At 42.7% G+C, this 18,941-nt stretch overlaps 2 pseudogenes; both read right to left on the reverse strand.

The window, feature by feature from the left end:
• Positions 1–4,195: 4,195 nt before the first annotated feature.
• LOC113616531 (small nuclear ribonucleoprotein-associated protein N pseudogene) lies at positions 4,196–4,886 on the reverse strand (annotated as a pseudogene).
• A 202-nt stretch (positions 4,887–5,088) lies between these two features.
• LOC113616532 (SNRPN upstream reading frame protein pseudogene) lies at positions 5,089–5,307 on the reverse strand (annotated as a pseudogene).
• Between the last annotated feature and the right edge of the window lie 13,634 nt (positions 5,308–18,941).

Here is an 18,941-nt window from a genome sequence, read left to right on the forward strand (position 1 = left end):
CACTCAGCAGAAGTTAAGATCTTGATGGGATGTTTACTTTGTTTATTGTCTATATGCCTTTTAGAAATAAACTTGTTATGCAAAATTAAAAAAATAATAAAAAAGAAGTAGTACAGCTTCCAAAAAAGGTGGTAGTAACTCATCGTAGGGGTCGGCAAAAGGGGGATGCAGAGGGAAACAACAAGGCAGATGTGATTGCCAAAAGGGTGGCCAGGGAACCAGTAACTTGGCAACTACCCCTCATACCTCGAAGGCCAGATCCATCCAATTATTCCCCAATCTGCATAAAGGAAGAATTAGACAAAGTGCAAAAACGGGGCTTCATTAGAGATCTAGGAGGCCATGGATGGCTAGTTAGTGAACACGAACCATACTTCTTTCCCCAACTGCAGCTTGTCAAGCCATCAGGGAGGCTCATCAAGAAACTCACTATGGGAGGGAAGCCCTATATAATTGGTTAGTTGAGGTCATGGTAACTCCTGGCATGAAAAGTATAATCAGTCAGATAGTTGAGATATGCTGCTCTTGCTAATATGTCGGCCATGTACCTTGACTTGACTGGTGTCCTTGTCACCCATGCCATGCGGCCCAGGCCCTGGGCGCAGAAACTGCTTTTAACTATAGAAGCTAGTTGTGTTCTATCAACAGGATGCCACAAAAGCCCACAACAAAACCAGACCAAACTGGTTAGATCCAAGATAGCAGGCAAAATAAAGGTCACCACTTTCCTTCCCCTCATTTATCTCTGTGTTTCCATACCAACTCCTGAGAGCTGAACAACACTTGCCCAGATTCATTTCTGTGTTTGTTTCAAAAGCACCTGGTGTTTGGCAGAGATGTTTTGCAGCTGTGCTTTGAGAGGTATATGTTTTGAGAGATATACAGTGGTCAACTGCCCCAAACCGGCTCTGAATTGACCACAGGAACACACCTGCGCAGATGAAATCTAGAGGTGTCTGAAAGTTACCTTTACTTCATTACCACACTACGATCTCCACCGAAAGGGGCATTTGTACTCTGCTAGACACAGTTTGTGCATGTGCAAGAGGGCCTTGCGTGTGCAAGAGGGCCTGAGGGACTGCGCATACCCGGGCTGTTCCTGGAAATCTCCATCCTTTTCCCCAATTTCTGATGACGCACTTGCCTCTCACCCCTTAAAAGTCCTCCACTTTCCTCCTTTCAGGAATAATGTGCCTTTAGAGCATGAGCTACCCTTCTCCATTCCCTGGCCATTGAATAAAACCCGGTCTTGCTTGAGTCAAACTCAGTTTCATTATTGGCAGCACGAACCTGAGGGGGAAAGAACACCCTGACCGAGCCGGGGGGCTTCGGTTCAGCTAGGACCCCAAGAGGGGGGCCTCACGTCTAAGTCGGTAACATCCTCTGTCGCCAAAAGGTTAAATTGTCTCACTCAGGGATACGAACAGTTAGAGCCAAAGCCTGGTGACATACATAGCTAAAGGGAGCTGGGACGTTCTGCTCCTCTACCCCGGGTTATGACGACAACCGAAATCAGGAGGCAGTAGTTACAGAAAATGAACTTGCGCCCTTCAGCGCCCCTCGAGAATGAAGAGCAGGACAAAAGGCAGAGGAGGGATTTGCCACCGGTAAAGCCCATAAACAATTCCCAGGAAACAAAAATAGAAGCTGGGTAATAGTGTCTAACCTTTTTTTTTCTTCTCCTTTGTGCTTATTCTAGTTTCACCTGCCCATAGGCTGCCACACGCAGACGCCCTGTACCCAGCCCTTTGGACCAGAGCTCCTAGAGCCACACAGCCGCGCCTGACACCACAGCCCCACGCAGAGGCTCAACGCACTGCACTGCGATTCAAGATGGGGGCGGCGGGCCCGTGTGCGGAGACGCTGTGCGTGACACCGTGACCCGGAGTGTGAGCAATACGCCTGCGCCAGACCCGCGAGAACTCGGCGCCCCTCCCCGCTAGGAGAGCCCTAGCAGCCCTGCCCACTGCCTATGGGGAGAGTGCGAGCTCGCACCTCTCCATTTTTTGATCAAAGAATAAAACTTTCCTTTGCTTCTGAACCGAACTCAGTATATCATTCTATTTGGCTCCAACGACACTGGGCTGGAGGACCCTGCTGGGGCCGAATCAAAAGGATTGTTAACATTTTTGTTGATCAGTTTCTTGTTTACTTGTTGTCAGGTTCCCCCACTAGAATGTGCGCTCCAGTTACCACGTCTCCCCTGCTCAATTCAGTGCCCCAAACCGCACCTGCCCGATAAAGGCACTCAGTAAATGTGAGAATAAAGATAAAACTAAAGGAATGAGAGAATGCATGAGCAGACTTTGATTACAGACAGCCCACGACAGACTAGTCTCCAAGGGTGACCTACAGCATGTAACTCGAAGTACATTCCATAGAAAGAAGCATGCCCTGGGAATTCCCTGGCGGTCCAGTGGTTAGGACTCCACACTTTCACTACCGAGGACAGGTCGGGGAACTAAGATCTGGCAAGTCGAGCAGTGGCCAAAAAAAAAAAAAAAAAAAGCATGTCCTGAAGAAGTTCTTAATTCCTGATCTAGAGTTATCACATATTTGAGCACACACTCAGCCTACTAAAATGAATGATACAGAATATGTGATGATATGCTTTTAATCTTTTATGCAAAGTTAAATATAGGATAGTATACACAACCATTTTCTTCCTTTCAAAACATCACAATTCATCATTCTAATCAGGGCAGGCATGCACCAAGCCCTGCTGGCAATGTGTTTCCAATTTCTTTATCCACCGCTCCTTTGCTGTACCGCCATCCACCTGCTAACTACACAGTCCTCAGTATCATATTTAGGAGTTTAATTCTGGTAAGAAGTGGATGTTTACTATTTCTTTGGAAATTATGGCAAGTTGCTGGTGCTCTGAGTAACTATTAGCATTGTAATTAGTCACGTAGATGTCTATTTTATTCAACGTATTCATTATCATTTGAAATTATTTATTTTGTCTCTCCAATAACATGCCAACTGCATGACAACAGAAATCTTGTCATAATTGTTCTCCTTATATCCCTCTCCCCACCCCATCCCCAGTGCACAAAACACTACTAAACTCAACACTGGCACTTAGTAAATATTTGGATGAAAGTACAAATGATTGAATAAATGAATGAACCAATGAACTGTGTCTCACTGTTAGCTATGGATTTCATGTGTAAGATGTCTTTCTATTCTTGTCTGTTTCATCAGCTTTAGCTGCACTGAGTTACCCATGTAAACACAGGCAGAATATAGAAACCTAGCTTCAGTCAATGGTCATTATTTCTAGAATAAATCCAAACTGAATGATGTTAATTTTGTGTCCCATGTTCCTCATATGCAAACTCAGTGAAGCAGATGCTGTCATTGCTCTGACACCATCTGCAGCTCCTTATATACCAAAGACTGCTTCTCTTCCTGATGATGTCTTGGAATATGATAACATGACAGTGCCTAGGATTAATGCCTCAGAAGCAATCCTCAATTAATGAAGGGTAGGAGCTGACAGATAAAATCTAACACTTCCCTGTCCTTCAGTGACACAATGCTGAGGCATATTCTATACAGCATTTCCAGTGGCATTTGGAGCCCTGGTTGCCCATGGCAGACACCACTAATTAAGAGAACTTATTTGGTTTTCCTCCCTTCCTTGACTGACTTCTCCACTCTCTCACAGAAGACAGAGCACCTGATATCATTGCCCTGGGATTGAATCCAAATCCTTGTCCCCAGGTCTCCTTTTGGGATGATACGAGGTAAGACATTGGGGAATAATGTAAGTATCTATCACATAAAGTTGTTGAAAGGATTCACTGAGTTAATACAAGTAAAGTGATTAGAAGAGTGCCTGGGATGTATTCTATGGTTCATAAATGTTATTTATGTGTTGTTATCTCGCATTATTTGTCTCCTCTGACCTACTTCCCCTTAATTTTGCCAGTATTGGTTCTCTATTTGGGTCCACACCTTTCCTCTTGATAGTTGTCTCAATCCCCAATCAATCTCTGAAATTTCTAGATGAAGTTCATCTACCTCCTTTTGAACCCACTTTTCTTTATTGCTCTATGCATTTATTAGCTGATATTAATGCAGCAGAGGGGACAAAAGCTCACAAACACTACACACATTCCACAAGATGCACTGCAGGAAAAATGTGACTAAGAAGGATCAATAGTATCCTAGGGTCTTGTGGCCACATTCATGGTGGAGGTGGACCTCTTATTCCTGGAGAAGGGGGTCTCATTCCTGGAGGGGGCATGCCTATTGGAGTCCCTCAAGTAGGGGAAGCCTAATTGGTGGGCCCATGTGTGGTCCCATACCAGGTGCAGGAGCCATAATTCCTGGAGGTAGGGTTGCTCAACCAACAGGTGTGGGGACAGTCCCCTGTCCTGGTGGTTACTGAGCTGGGGCTCCAGCAGTGCTGGCAGTAGCAGCACCTGCAGCAGCTGCTACAGTGCCTCTTCCCTGTAGGGTCATTACCTGTTGGGATGCCTCACCCCCAACCCCTCAGACAGGGCAGGAGCCTGGGGAATTGGAACACCAGGTGGAACACCTCTGCCAGCTGCTCTGCTGACCTCAGGGCCTCCTCCACCTCCAGCAAGTGATATCCAAGCAATGCCAGTATCTTTGGGGGGTGGTCCCTCCACAGTCATGGAAACCAAGTTCTCCTGGCACAGCAACACCAGATCCAAAGCCCGCTTTTCTTCAGGCTCTGGCTGCTTGGAATTCTTTGGCTTGATCTTCCTGAACTCATCACAATCACAGAGCATCAAGTTCGTATGCTTGTCAAAAGCCTTAAAGGTGCCAGTGAAGATCCAATCATCTTGCAGGACACATCTCATCCTATAGTCAATGTGCTGCAGCATCTTGCTGCTCTTCCCCACAGTCATGATTGCTGCTCCACCAAATCCAATGTCCACAGGAAAGTTTCAGGATCCTTAAGACCTAAGGGAAGGCTACAGATTAAGGTAAGTCGAAGGTTCTCCACCAAACAATGCAAGCTGGGGCAGAAGCTTCAAACAGCAGATAGAGCCTGTTTTTATTTTGTTTGTTTTCTCTTGAAATCAGCTACCTGGGTGTTCCAATACTGCTTTAACCACCTCTTGGTATCTCAGCTTAGAATGCCTGTCTCAATTCTGCATGGAAATCCACCACAGGGACTTGCTGCTGCTGCTGAGATCGCCTCGGGTACAGGTGACACTCTTGGTTGCTCAGTGAGGCTATCCTTCTATGTTTGACTGGGACTTCTACCTCTGGTACATGCTGTTCCACAGTCTATCTCAGGTGTATATGGTCCCTGGCCTGCTCCATCACACCGCTGGCCTCAGAACAGAACAGAACAGGTCAGGCACCTTCAGCAGCCACCCCACTCTGCACTGCTCCTGTCACGGCAGCACCATCCAATCACTCCGACTCAGGCTGCACATGTGTGGCCACCCCCCTGAACCTACTTTTGATAGCTGCCTTTCAACTTGCCTTTCTCTAGGCCATATGCAACAGCTTCAGAGGTAGGAACGTGAAACTCGACAGACCTGATTTAAAAGACTTACATCACTGCTGAGAAATAGCTGAGGACACTCAGGTTTTCCTGCTTGGCCATTTTCCCCCTGGAGAAGTATATTACTAAAGCAACTGCTAGGTGAGCATTTAAGAACAATTATAGTAGATCCAACTGACCTAGTATGTTGCTGGAAAGCTCATTCTCCTTTCTTACTGGTGTCAGCGCTCCGAATTTCTTGAGTTAATTTTCAGCTAAGATTTATTCTAGAACAATTCCAGAATGTCTGACTTTACAAAGCAACTGTGTCAATTCCCTTAATGTGTTATGAGCTATGACTTCACTATATAAAAACCCTTAGAATACAGTCAGGTAGTCACCTTTTTGATATTCATTTTTATCCTTTCTCCCGATGACTAAAGGTTATGAAACGCTGTGAATATGCAATAAATACATCTTATTGGATTGGTATTAAAATTATAAAACAGTAAATTCTCTTTTGCATGTGGATATCTCTGCAACAACAGGATAATCTCTATTTAAACTAGCTGCCCCAAGAACCCTCCTACACTGTTGGTGGGAATGTATGTTGGTGTAGCTACTACGGAAAACAGTATGGAGGTTCCTCAGAAAACTAAAAGTAAAACTACCATATGATCCAGCAATTCTACTCCTGGGCATATACCCAGACAAAACTATAATTCAAAAAGATACATGCACCCCTATGTTTATAGCAGCACTATTCACAATAGCCAAAACATGGAAGCAACCTATGTGTCCATCGACCGATGAATGGATAAAGAAGATGTGTTACATATATACAATGGAATAAGACTCAGTCATAAAAAAGTAAGGAAATAATGCCATTTGCAGCAACATGGATGCAACTAGAAATTATCATGCTAAGTGAAGCAAGTCAGAAAGAGAAAGACAAATAACATGTGATATCACTTATATGTGGAATGTAAAATATGGCAAAAATGAAACTATCTACAAAACATAAACAGACTCACAGTAAAAGGGAACACACTTGTGGTTGCCAAGGGGGTGGGGGGAGAGAGAGAGGGATGGACTGGGAGTTCTGGGTTAGCAGATGCAAACTATTACATTCAGAATGGATAAAAAACAAGGTCCTACTGTATAGCACAGGAAACTATATCTAATCGCCTGGGATAAAGGATAATGGAACAGAATATAAAAAGAGAATGTATATATGTGTATAACTGAGTCACTTCACTGTACAGCAGAAATTAGCACAACATGGTGTATCAACTATACTTAAAAAATTAAAAGTATTCTATCAAACATTTAGGGAAGAGCTAACACCTATCCTTATCAAACTTCCAAAATATAGCAAAGGGAGGAACACTCCCAAACTCATTCTACAAGGCCACCATCACCCTGATACCAAAACTAGACAAAGATGTCACAAAAAAAGAAAACTACAGGCCAATATCACTGATGAACATAGATGCAAAAATCCTCAACAAAAGACTAGGAAACAGAATCCAGCAGCACATTAAAAGGATCATACACCATGATCAAGTGGGGTTTATCCCAGGAATGCAAGGATTCTTCAATATATGCAAATCAATCAATGTGATAAACCATATTAAAACATTGAAGGAGAAAAACCATATGATCATCTCAATAGATGCAGGAAAAACTTTCGACAAAATTCAACACCCATTTATGATAAAAACCCTCCAGAAAGTAGGCATAGAGGGAACTTACCTCAACATAATAAAGGCCATATATGACAAACCCACAGCCAACATCACTCTCAATGATGAAAAACTGAAAACATTCCCTCTCAGATCAGGAACAACACAAGGTTGCCCACTCTCACCACTGTTATTCAAAACAGTTTTGGAAGTCCTAGCCACTGCAATCAGAGAAGAAAAAGAAATAAAAGGAATCCAAATTGGAAAAGAAGAAGTAAAACTGTCACTGTTGGCAGATGACATGATACTATACATAGGTAATCCTAAAGATGCTACCAGAAAACTACTAGAGCTAATCAATGAATTCAGTAAAGTAGCAGGATACAAAATTAATGCACAGAAATCTCTTGCATTCCTATACATTAATGATGAAAAATTGGAAAGAGAAATTAAGGAAACACTCCCATTTACCACTGCAACAAAAAGAATAAAATACCTAAGAATAAACCTCCTAAAGAGGCACAAGACTTGTATGCAGAAAACTATAAGACACTGATGGAAGAAATTAAAGATTATATAAACAGATGGAGAGATATACCATGTTCTTGGATTGGAAGAATCAATATTGTAAAAATGACTATACTACCCAAAGCAATCTACAGATTCAATGCAAGCCCTATCAAACTACCACTGGCATTTTTCACAGAACTAGAACAAAAAAATTCACAATTTGTATGGAAACACAAAAGACCCTGAAAAGCCAAAGCAATCTTGAGAAAGAAAAACAGAGCCAAGGAATCAGACTCTCTGACTTCAGACTATACGACAAAGCTACAGTAATCAAGATAGTATGGTACTGGCACAAAAACAGACATATAGATCAAAGGAACAGGATAGAAATCTCAGAGATAAATCCACACACATATGGTCACCTTATTTTTGATAAAGGAGGCAAGAATACACAATGGAGAAAAGACAGCCTCTTCAATAAGTGGTGCTAGGAAAACTGGACAGCTACATGTACAAGAATGAAATTAGAACACTCCCTAACACCATACACAAAAATAAACTCAAAATGGATTAAAGACCTAAATGTAAGGCCAGACACTATAAAACTCTAAGAGGAAAACATAGGGAGAACACTCTGTGACATAAATCACTGCAAGATCCTTTTTGACCCATCTCCTAGAGAAATGGAAATAAAAACAAAAATAAACAAATGGGACGTCATGAAACTTAAATGCTTTTGCACAGCAAAGCAAACCATAAACAAGACGAAAAGACAACTCTCAGAATGGGAGAAAATATTTGCAGATGAAGCAACTGACATAGGATTAATCTCCAAAATATACAAGCAGCTCATGCAGCTCAATATCAAAAAACTCAATCCAAAAATGGGCAGAAGACATAAATAGACATTTCTCCAAAGAAGATATACAGATTGCCAACAAACACATGAAAGGATGCTCAACATCACTAATCATTAGTGAAATGCAAATCAAAAGTACAATGAGGTATCACCTCACACAAGTCAGATTGGCCATCATCAAAAACTCTACAAACAATAAATTCTGGAGAGGGTGTGGAGAAAAGGGAACCCTCCTGCACTGTTAGTGGGAATGTAAATTGATACAGCCGCTATGGAAAACAGTATGGAGGTTCCTTAAAAAATTAAAAACAGAGCTACCATATGACCCAGCAATCCCACTACTGGGCATATACCCTGAGAAAACCATAATTAAAAAAGGGTCACGTACCACGATGTTCATTGCAGCACTATTTACAAAAGCCAGAACATGGAAGCAACCTAAGTGTCCATCGACAGATGAATGGATAAAGAAGATGTGGCACATATATACAATGAAATATAATCCAGCCATAAAAAGAAACGAAACTGAGTTTTTTGTAGTGGAGTGGATGGACCTAGAGTCTGTCATACAGAGTGAAGTAAGTCAGAAAGAGAAAAAACAATACCATATGCTAACACATATATATGGAATCTAAAAAGAAAAACAGGTTCTGGTGAACCTAGGGTCAGGACAGGAATAAAGACCCAGACGTAGAGAATGGACTTGAGGACATGGAGAGGGGGAAGGGTAAGCTGGGACGAAGTGAGAGAGTGGCATGGACATATATACACTACCAAATGTAAAATAGATAGCTAGTGGGAAGCAGCCGCATAGCACAGGGAGATCAGCTCTGTGCTTTGTGTCCACCTAGAGTGGTGGGATAGGGAGGGTGGGAGGGAGATGCAAGAGAGAGGAGATATGGGGATATATGTATATGTATAGCTGATTCACTTGGTTATAAAGCAGAAATTAACACACCATTGTAAACAATTATACTCCAATAAAGATGTTAAAAAAATTAAAAATAAAATAAAAATAAACTTGCTGCCCCGAAATTTATAACCAAAATTATAGATATTAAAATACCTTTGTGATGAATTAGTCTGACATAATTGTGATATATATAATGAGGATGACTTCTCTTTATCAGTTATTTTAAAGTGTGGTGAAATATACATAAGATAAAATTTACCATCTTTACCATTTTGAGGTTAATACAGTTCAGTAGTGTTAAGTACACTCACATTTTGGGACAAGCAATCTCAAAATTTCTATTCATCTTGCAAAACTGAAATGCTACACCCATTAAACAACTCATTTCCCCTTCCCCTGAGTCACTGGCAACTAACCTTCTTTCTTTCTCTATGAATTTTTTTACTCTAGGTACTTCATAGAAATGGAATCACACAGCATTTGTCTTTTTGCATCTGTCTTATTTCACTTAGCAGAATGTCCTCAAGGTTCATCCATGTTGTAGCGTGCATTAAAATTCCCCTCTTTTTTAAGGCTGAATAATACGCCATTGTATGTACACACCACATTTTGTTTATCCATTCATCCATCGACGGACACCTTGATTGTGCCAACTTTTTGGCAATTATGTATAATGCTGCTATGGACATGTTGTGCAAACACCTCTTTGAGACCCTGCTTTCAATCCTGTTAGGTATATACACAGAAGTGGGATTGCTGAATCAAATAGTAATTACATTCTTAATTTGGGGTGAACTGTTATACTGTTTTCCATGGCAGCTGCACCATTTTATATTTCCACAAACAGTGCACAAGGACCACAATTTCTCTACAAGGTGACTCCATTTCTTCAACTATCTCTGAATGTTACCACATCTTGGTCTCCATTTTCTTTTAGCCTTTCTTAGAAATTGTAAATATCCTATTTACATACTCTTATTTACCTTTGAACAATTTTTTAAACAGAAAAGCCCAACTGAGATTTACTACATCAGAGTTTTTACACATATTTTAACCAGGTCCTCAAGGTGATTCTAATGCACACCTGGGCTAGATAATGGTAAATATTTTCTCCTGGATTTAAAAAGCATATGCATTATATCCAGACAAAACTATAATTTGTAAAGATACATGCGCCCCTATGTTCATAGCAGCACTATTAACAATAGCCAAGACACAGAGACAACCTAAATGTACATCAACAGATGAATGGATAAAGAAGATACACACACACACACACACACACACACACACACACACAATGGAGTATTACTCTGCCATAAAGAAGACTGAAATAATGCCATTTGCAGCTACATGGATGGACCTAGAGATTATCATACCAAGTGACGTTAAGCCAGAAAGAGACAAATTCCATATGACATCACTTATATGTGGAATCTAAAATATGACACAAATGAACTTATCTACGAAAGAGAAAAAGACTCACAGACATAGAGAGAACAGACTTGTGGTTGCCAAGGAGGAGGGGGCCAGGGAGGGGTTGGATTGGGAGTTTGGGTCTAGCAGATGGAAACTAATATATATAGAATGCATAAACAGCAAGGTCCTATTGTATAGCACAGGGAACTGTATTCAACATCCTATAATAAACCATAGGATGGGAAAAAAATAAATAAAAAGCATATGCATCAATGTTCCCTAGGTTTAAGGTGATTCTTTTCCTTTGAGGGAAAAATGTTTATTTCCTCCAAGATGGACTAGTCTATGCTCCATCCCAGCATCCTGCCTCAGTCAGTGAGTCCTACCTAGTATGGGGAGAATACAGGAGAATCTAGGCAGGGTGGACTGTCCCCTAATAAAGTAAGTTTTGCCTTCAGTTCTTGATCAGTTACGAGGGAGAAAGAAGAGAAGGGTAATTTGTCAAGAAAAAATGGTAGAACACAGGAAAAGTGCTAAAACTCCTGACATCCTAATTTTTGTCACATGATAGGTACTCTAGAGACATGGTCTCTTTAACTTTATTTCTATAAGAGGTAATATTTACCTATTTAAAGATAATGAAACTAAGAGCATAAATTTTAACATTTTCAGATGAGAGGATTCGATCTAATGTCTGCCTGTCTTCTTGTACTATTTATTATTTTACCCACTCCAATACAGATAGTAAGATTTTTGAGAAAAAGGACCACATGTGTCCATTTAACCCAAGTGCTTGACAGACACAAGGTACACAATAAATATTTATGAAATATGTCTTAAATGAATAATTGTTCACAGGAGTGTGCTGCCTCCTTTTGCTAGATTAACTCCAGTAGAAAGTGGAGAAACAGTTAATATTCCTGATATTTTTATGCAATTCACTTTTTGACATTTTTTTTACACCTTTATTGGAGTATAATTGCTTTACAATGGTGTGTTAGTTTCTGCTTTATAACAAAGTGAATCAGTTATACATATACATGTGTTCCCATATCTCTTCCTTCCTGCGTCTCCCTCCCTCCCACCCTCCCTATCCCACCCCTCTAGGTGGACACAAAGCACCGAGCTGATCTCCCTGTGCTATGCGGCTGCTTCCCACTAGCTGTCTATTTTACGTTTGGTAGTGTATATATATATGTCCATGCCTCTCTCGCTTTGTCACATCTTACCCTTCTCCCTCCCCATATCCTCAAGTCCATTCTCTAGTAGGTCTGTGTCTTTATTCCTGTCTTACCCCTAGGTTCTTCATGACATTTTTTCCCTTAAATTCCATATATATGTGTTAGCATACGGTATTTGTCTTTCTCTTTCTGACTTACTTCACTCTGTATGACAGACTCTAGGTCTATCCACCTCCTTACAAATAGCTCAATTTCGTTTCTTTTTATTGACATTTTTTGATAGCACAAGCCTCAGACTGAGATATCTCTTAAAGCTGTAGATGATTCAGGAAAGCCTGTTAAACCTCAGATTCATAATCACAGTAGGCAATGGTGGTTCATTTCCTAAGCTCAACTTGTCACACCTTTTGATCAAGGAGAGCCAGGCTAATGGTGACTATGATTTATCACCCTTCCAGAAGAACCACAGATCCTATTCTACTGTGCCTTGAACACATTTATAGCTTCTTTAGACTAAGCATCAATTACCTCAATGTTAAAAAAAAAAACAGTCAACAATGAATAAAAAAAGTGGGTTTGCTTCTAAGTACATAAAATGTGTTTCTTTATAAATCCTCTCCAAGGGCTCTTAATGACATATAGCTCATATTGTAGTCATAGAATAAGCTGTATTTGTCCCTGGACCTTCTCAGGCTAGTAACACATTAGACAGTTGTGATGTGCATTAATTCTCTCGTACCATTCACTGCCTTATATTTCCAAAGAGCTAGTAGCTCAGTGCTAATGAGTTGTGAGAGAGATGAAAAATGACATGTAACACTAACTGTATGTGTTTCCTCCAAGGGGCTTTTTTCGATTTCTGCTGCGTAAGAGAAGCTCAGGGGAAAGTGAGAGTCAGGTAAATTTGAGGAGGATAAAGTACTGTGGCCAGAGAAAGCAGGGTAGATGCAGAATTAATATTTCCCTTTCTGTGTTCTAGGAGGGCTTTTTCGGGAGAAGGCGGCCACTTTGACTTAGGAATACGTATAGGCCTCTCAACGCCACATGCAAGGAAAACATGGCACAAAAGCTACACGACAGGGAGTCTTCTGATGAGGATGAGATATTCTATAAGGATGCAGGGTAAATGATAGGGGACAGTATAAAATTCTCATCTAAAATGAGGAAATAATGAAAACTATAATTGTTCCTTTCAAAAGTAAAAGCCTTGGCATTATTCGTCTTACCCCAGGGAAGTCATCAAAGCCCCAGCAGAGAAGCTTCTGGCTGCATATTGGATTGATGAAGAGGCGGGTGAGGAAAGTGAGACAGCAGATGAGACTGCCACAGAGTGAGCGCTGTTCTGCCTCAAGCTACCTGCAGATTTTATTTTTTAATATTGGCTTTCAGCATTGCTTGTAAAATACTTATTTTTCTCATATTAAAATGTATAAATTCATAACCAAGTCTAACCATGTGGTAAGGAATTAAAATGTAAATAGTTGAATATTTATATACCAATAACAAGGGCCTGCAAGAAGAAGCAGAGCTGAAACTAGAATCCTTCATGGTAGCCAGTACTTCCACAAGAGGAAATGTGGGCAAAGGAGGATGAGTAGAAGGATGAAGAGGGGCTTCCCTGCGTTGTTTCCCCAGTATCATCTGTCCCTGGGAACTGGAAAACATACCATCCTCAAGGGGCGTAGATCATTAAATCAAATAACAATTTATTCTGGTTCTCTGTCTCCTGGTTCATCAAGTACCAGTTATTTACAACATGCTCGACCTCCTGCCCATAGAGGATCATCTACTTCTGGCCCCTCTCGTACAGTCATTGTGGTTGCCAGAATATTTGGATCACTGGGCCTCCCTCCACTGTGGAGCCAAGGCCTGACTTTTCTTCCAGGTTCTCAAACTCATGACAAATGTGTACCCTGTCTTGGTAGGGGGTTCTCCACCATTTCAAGCTGGTGGAAAATTCCCATTAGGTTGTTTTTTTTTCTTTAAAAAAAATCCCAACCCTTGGATAACTAGCAGGGAGGTGCCAGAAAGACAGGGTAAAGAAGAACGTGTGAGAGCAGCCATTGCCCAAGACGGCCCTCCTCAGGCCCTGGCCTCTCCTGACCCCACTGCGGGTCAGCTGTGTGCTGCTCGGCTCCCTACAGCTCAGCCCAGCACCAAACCTACCCACCTCCTGCCTCACCCAGCACAGGCCCCGGGCTGCATGATTCCAAGTGATTATATAAAGACAGTGCCACCTGAGGAAGGTGCAAAGGCTCTTCCGCTCCTGCCAAGAAAGTCATTAATCACATTTATTAAGTCAGTGAGAGTTAAATACATTAATGAGTAAAAGAAATTCTGGATGAACACGATTTGATAATGTACCTAAATGACCACAGAGAGTGCTGGCGGTTTAGTAATGTGAGGTGAAGAACGGTGCAAGCCATGGGGTGATAGCACACGGTCCCCCAGAGGATCAGTGGGCCTGGGAGACAGCCCAGAAGGTTCTGCCGGTTGGGTGGGGTTCCGAGAAAAGTGAACGGCCCATCAGTTCTTCTGATTTATTAGTTTGCTGATGCTTCATGAGAGACATCTGTTCTCTCAGTGCCTGCCCAAGTCACCTCCCAAAGTTTCTTACTGAGAATGAAAAACAAGTGTCTTTCTCTGGGTGGTGACTTCAGTGAGGCAACAAGTATTTACTGTGTTTAAGGCGCATGACTAATACTACTAACAATAGGAAGCAGCAGCAGCTAACATTTACCACTTGCTTGCATGGTGCCAAGACCTGGGTTAGGCATCTTATGGTCTTATTTAGCCCAACAATCCGTGGAAGCATATCTTGTTATCCTCGTTTGACAGATAGGAAACAGGGTTTAAAGAATGTAGGTAATCTGCTCAAGGGCCCAAGGCCCCATGTCCAAAAGTGTGAGTTAAGGTTGGAGTCCAGAACTGTTAGCCTCCAACAGGGATGCAGAGAAGTATAAGCTGTGTTTGCCACCAAAGAGTTGATAACAATGATAATAATGAGGAGAAGGAGGCAGCTGCTGTGTATTGAGCAACTGCTATGGACCAGGTACAGTACTAGGCACTTTGGTTACACTATTAGGTCACAAGAGCGGAAGGTCCCCATGCCCGCTCAAACTCTGTAATGAGTGGGGGTCCGATTTCAATAAGAGAGGTGATCACAAAGACAGGGAGCTGACGAGAAACCAGGGGTAGAGATCCTTGTACTGCTGGGCTTCCCAGCGTGCCGACCAGGATTCTGGGTACCTCCAGGTTCCTATTTTGGGAGATTTCCATTGTTTCAAAGTCGGTACATAAATGAGGCTTAGATAATATTTTTCGTATCATACTACCACAGATTTGCACAATTTTTTATTAGTCTCAAATGCTACCCTACCGTATTTGTAAATTGAAATTCCCAAGAGTAAGATTCTGCTTTGCCCAGCTTGACCCAGATTGGGCAGTGTTTTTGCCAGAGCCAGAGACTTCACCTGGGCAGCCTGTGAGTGAGCTGTCTCTCCTTGCATCAGGGACTCATCCCTGGCCGTGGCCCAGAAGCAGGAGGGGTGCCCAGGGTCAGGTGGTACAAAACATGGCCGCCTGGGGCTGCCTCTGTCACCATCTTATGATGGACAAACTAGCTCAGAGTCCAACTCCTTACTGAGACCTGAGAGATAGAAGGGGAGAGGGAGATACAAGGCCAACAGCTACTAAATGAATGAAAATTTTGATTCCGATGAAATCTGTCAGAGAAATGAGTCACTTTTTAAAAGATAATAAATGAGACCATATATGATTAGGGCAAAAGTGATACAGAGAAGAAAATTGTAGGATTTAGAGGAGGGAAGGTTAGGAAACTGGGGAGGGTCCATGAAAAAGGTAGAACTTGTTCTGGGCCTGGATTATATGCCAGACACTGTGCCTGGTGCTGGGGAAAGAGTTGGTTAGGACAAAGTCCCTGCTCTTGTGGGGCCCTAAGACTGAGAGAAGGCACAGACACCTGAAGACATATTATACATAGAAGACAGTGTGTTGACATGACAATGGCAGTGTACCAAGAAGTGGTTCACTTCTTGGTTGGCTGGAAAGGAGTAAATGTGAGGGATGTCTTAGAGGAGGGGAAGAAGAAGGAAGCCAAACAGAAGTTTCTTGGGAGGATGAAATGAAGGAAAGGCATTCTAGACGGAGGACAGTACAGAGGCAAGAGGCATGAAATCTTGGGTGGGCTTGAAGCGTGTGCAGTCTGGTGTTCCCAGGCATGAAGCACAAGGAGGAAAGGGCAGTAGGTGAGGCTGTGCGGGCGAGCAGAGAACAAATCCCAAAGGGCCTGGTCAAGGCACATGGCCTTGAGCGAACAGAGCACAAACTACAATGTTTTAAAGAGAGAAGAGACATGACCAAGCTCGAGTTTTATAAAGAGTACTTTGATGGTGGCCTAAAAGTAGAGAGGCCGAGAGGTCAACTTGGGTGTTTAGACCAAGTAGGAACTGGGAGAAAATGGGGCACCAGACCAGAGGTTTTGATGCAACTGAAGACCATGTATGGTGGATACACATGAGTGAGAACTGAAAGGACAAGAGCTTATGTTCAGAGAATGAAAGATTGTACTTTTAAGATATTTTATGACAAATTCCAGATGATGATAAGGTCCAAATGTAACCTGGGAATGGAGATCAGTGAGGTGTTGGGAATCCAGAAGGTGATGAGAAATAATTCGGGTAGTCCTGGACACTCATTCCTTTCCCCTTTCAGTAGCTCAGCAAAAAGCTAGCTCAGCAGGTACCAGCGAGAGCAATGGAGAAATAGGCTCCCCCTCCTACTGTGACCATTTCTGTCACCAAGCAGTTGCCATTGTTAGTAGTACAGACGTTCCCTGCCTCACCATCCCTGTAACTGTGATGCACTCCTGGCTGTCTCCTCCTCTATGGGAACTCAACACGTCATGGGATACACAATCCAGGTAAGTCTGGTCTAATCCCCTTCTCTGAAAGCTTGGGGGATTGAGTGCACTCTGTTACTCTTCTGCTTATAAGTTCCCCCACGAACAATAAAACCCTACTGTATATTTGCACAGTAGGGGGTTGAGGAATTTCGTGTCCAGGAAAATCTGTGGGTTGTTGGCATGGCAAGTATTGTGGTAGAGGATAAGACTTGGAGCCCAGGACCGAAGTCCCCAATCGTTACGAGGGCATCATTCATTAATATGCCAGTTCAGTATATTGAGGGTCTCAAGTCTGTCTGTTTCAACCCCTGAATCAGACAGTGTATTGATTATCTGGTGGTATGTAACAGATCACACCAAAATAGTGGCTCAAAACAACAATAAACATTTATTGCTCACAGTTTCTGTGTCAAACCTTTAGGAATATCTTGGGCAGTTCTGGCTCTGGGTCTCTCATGAGGTCCTCAAGATATCGGCCAGGGCTGCAGTCATCTGACGGCTGGACTGAGGCTGCAGGGCCCACTTCCAAGATGGTTCACTCCCTTACCTGGCTGCCAGGGTGGTGCTGGTTGTTAGAGGGAGGCCTCATTTCCTCCCTGCATGGGGCTGTCTGTCCACCTGCTACTTGATTGATCGTCCTCACTACATGATGGCTGGCTTCCTCCAGAGGGAGCTGTCCAAGAGAGAGACAGAGGTTATTATTCCTCTTATGGCCTGGCCTCAGAAGGCACATAGCACCACTTCTGCCACATAGCATGGTTAGAAGTCAGTCACTCGTTCCAGCTCACATTCAAGATGAGGGGATTTGGACGCCACCTTTTGAGGAAAGAAGAGTCAAAGAATTTGCGGATATATTTTAAAACTACCATAGACAAGAAAATAGAAAGCACTCTAGATATTTCAAGCAAAAAAAAAAAGCCAGAAAGAGAGAAAGATTATATCCAAACAGTTGGTGCTTAGCATTGAAGGGGCTAATGGTGGTGAAAGTTGGGGATGGGGGCATTGTAGCACTAGCCTTCAGGTTACTTCATCGCAGTTGCTTTCCATAGACTCAAAACTGCTGCTGCCACTCAGAAGTCAGGAAACTTTGGGAAACCACTGATGAGGTCATTGCAGCCCCAAAGCCCCAAGGGTGGTGACTAGATGGGGAATATGGAGTCTGCTGCAGAGGAGGAAAGAATGATTTCCATCTGCTTTCCACCTTCCAAATTTCACACAAGTACATTTTATTGGCAGAACCCTGCTGTCGAGGGGATCTGTGAAATATGGTTCCCAGGCTTCCAGCACCTGCAGAGAAGGGGGTAGAAATGGGTGTCAAGAGCCAACCAACACTATCCAACATGCGTCCATATACAGGTATGGTGAGGAGGCACCGCCTGTACTTGGAGAAGTCCTGGAGCCCTACTCCTTTGTTTTTATAGGCTTATGGGTGTCCAAGTCTTTGTAAAAGGCGGGTGGTGTCTACATAGAATAACATGGTGGAGAGCTAGCTGAGTCACAAATCTGGAAGGTGTCACTGTAGTTGGGCAGCAGGTGAGGTACTGGTTGCATGCAGTCAGCCCCAGAGGTGACTGGAGAAACACCTGGAGTTCATCCTTTGTTGGTCTCTGGAATGTTCTCACTGCAATGAAAGCTGAGAGCTGGGTAGACTGCAGGCAGTGCAGCATCGGAGAGAACATAGCTGCCATTTAAAAGGGCTGCCAGAGGAAAGGTGTCCATAGGGAAATATCATTTCTCAAAATATGGTCTGTGGCCCTCTACACTCAAACATTTCTGGGATGCTTCTTTAAAACGCTGATCCTGGGACTTCCTTGATGGTCCAGTGGTAAAGAATCCGTCTTCCAGACTTCCCTCGTGGAGCAGTAGTTACGAATCCGCCTGCCAATGCAGGGGACATGAGTTCAAGCCCTGGCCCGGGAAGATCCCACATGCCGCGGAGCAATTAAGCCTGTGTGCCACAAATACTGAGCCTGTGCT

Source organism: Aethalodelphis obliquidens, unplaced genomic scaffold (assembly GCF_003676395.1).
Source record: "Aethalodelphis obliquidens isolate GAN/ISIS:26980383/991018 unplaced genomic scaffold, ASM367639v1 scaffold148, whole genome shotgun sequence".
NCBI classification, from domain to species: domain Eukaryota; kingdom Metazoa; phylum Chordata; class Mammalia; order Artiodactyla; family Delphinidae; genus Aethalodelphis; species Aethalodelphis obliquidens.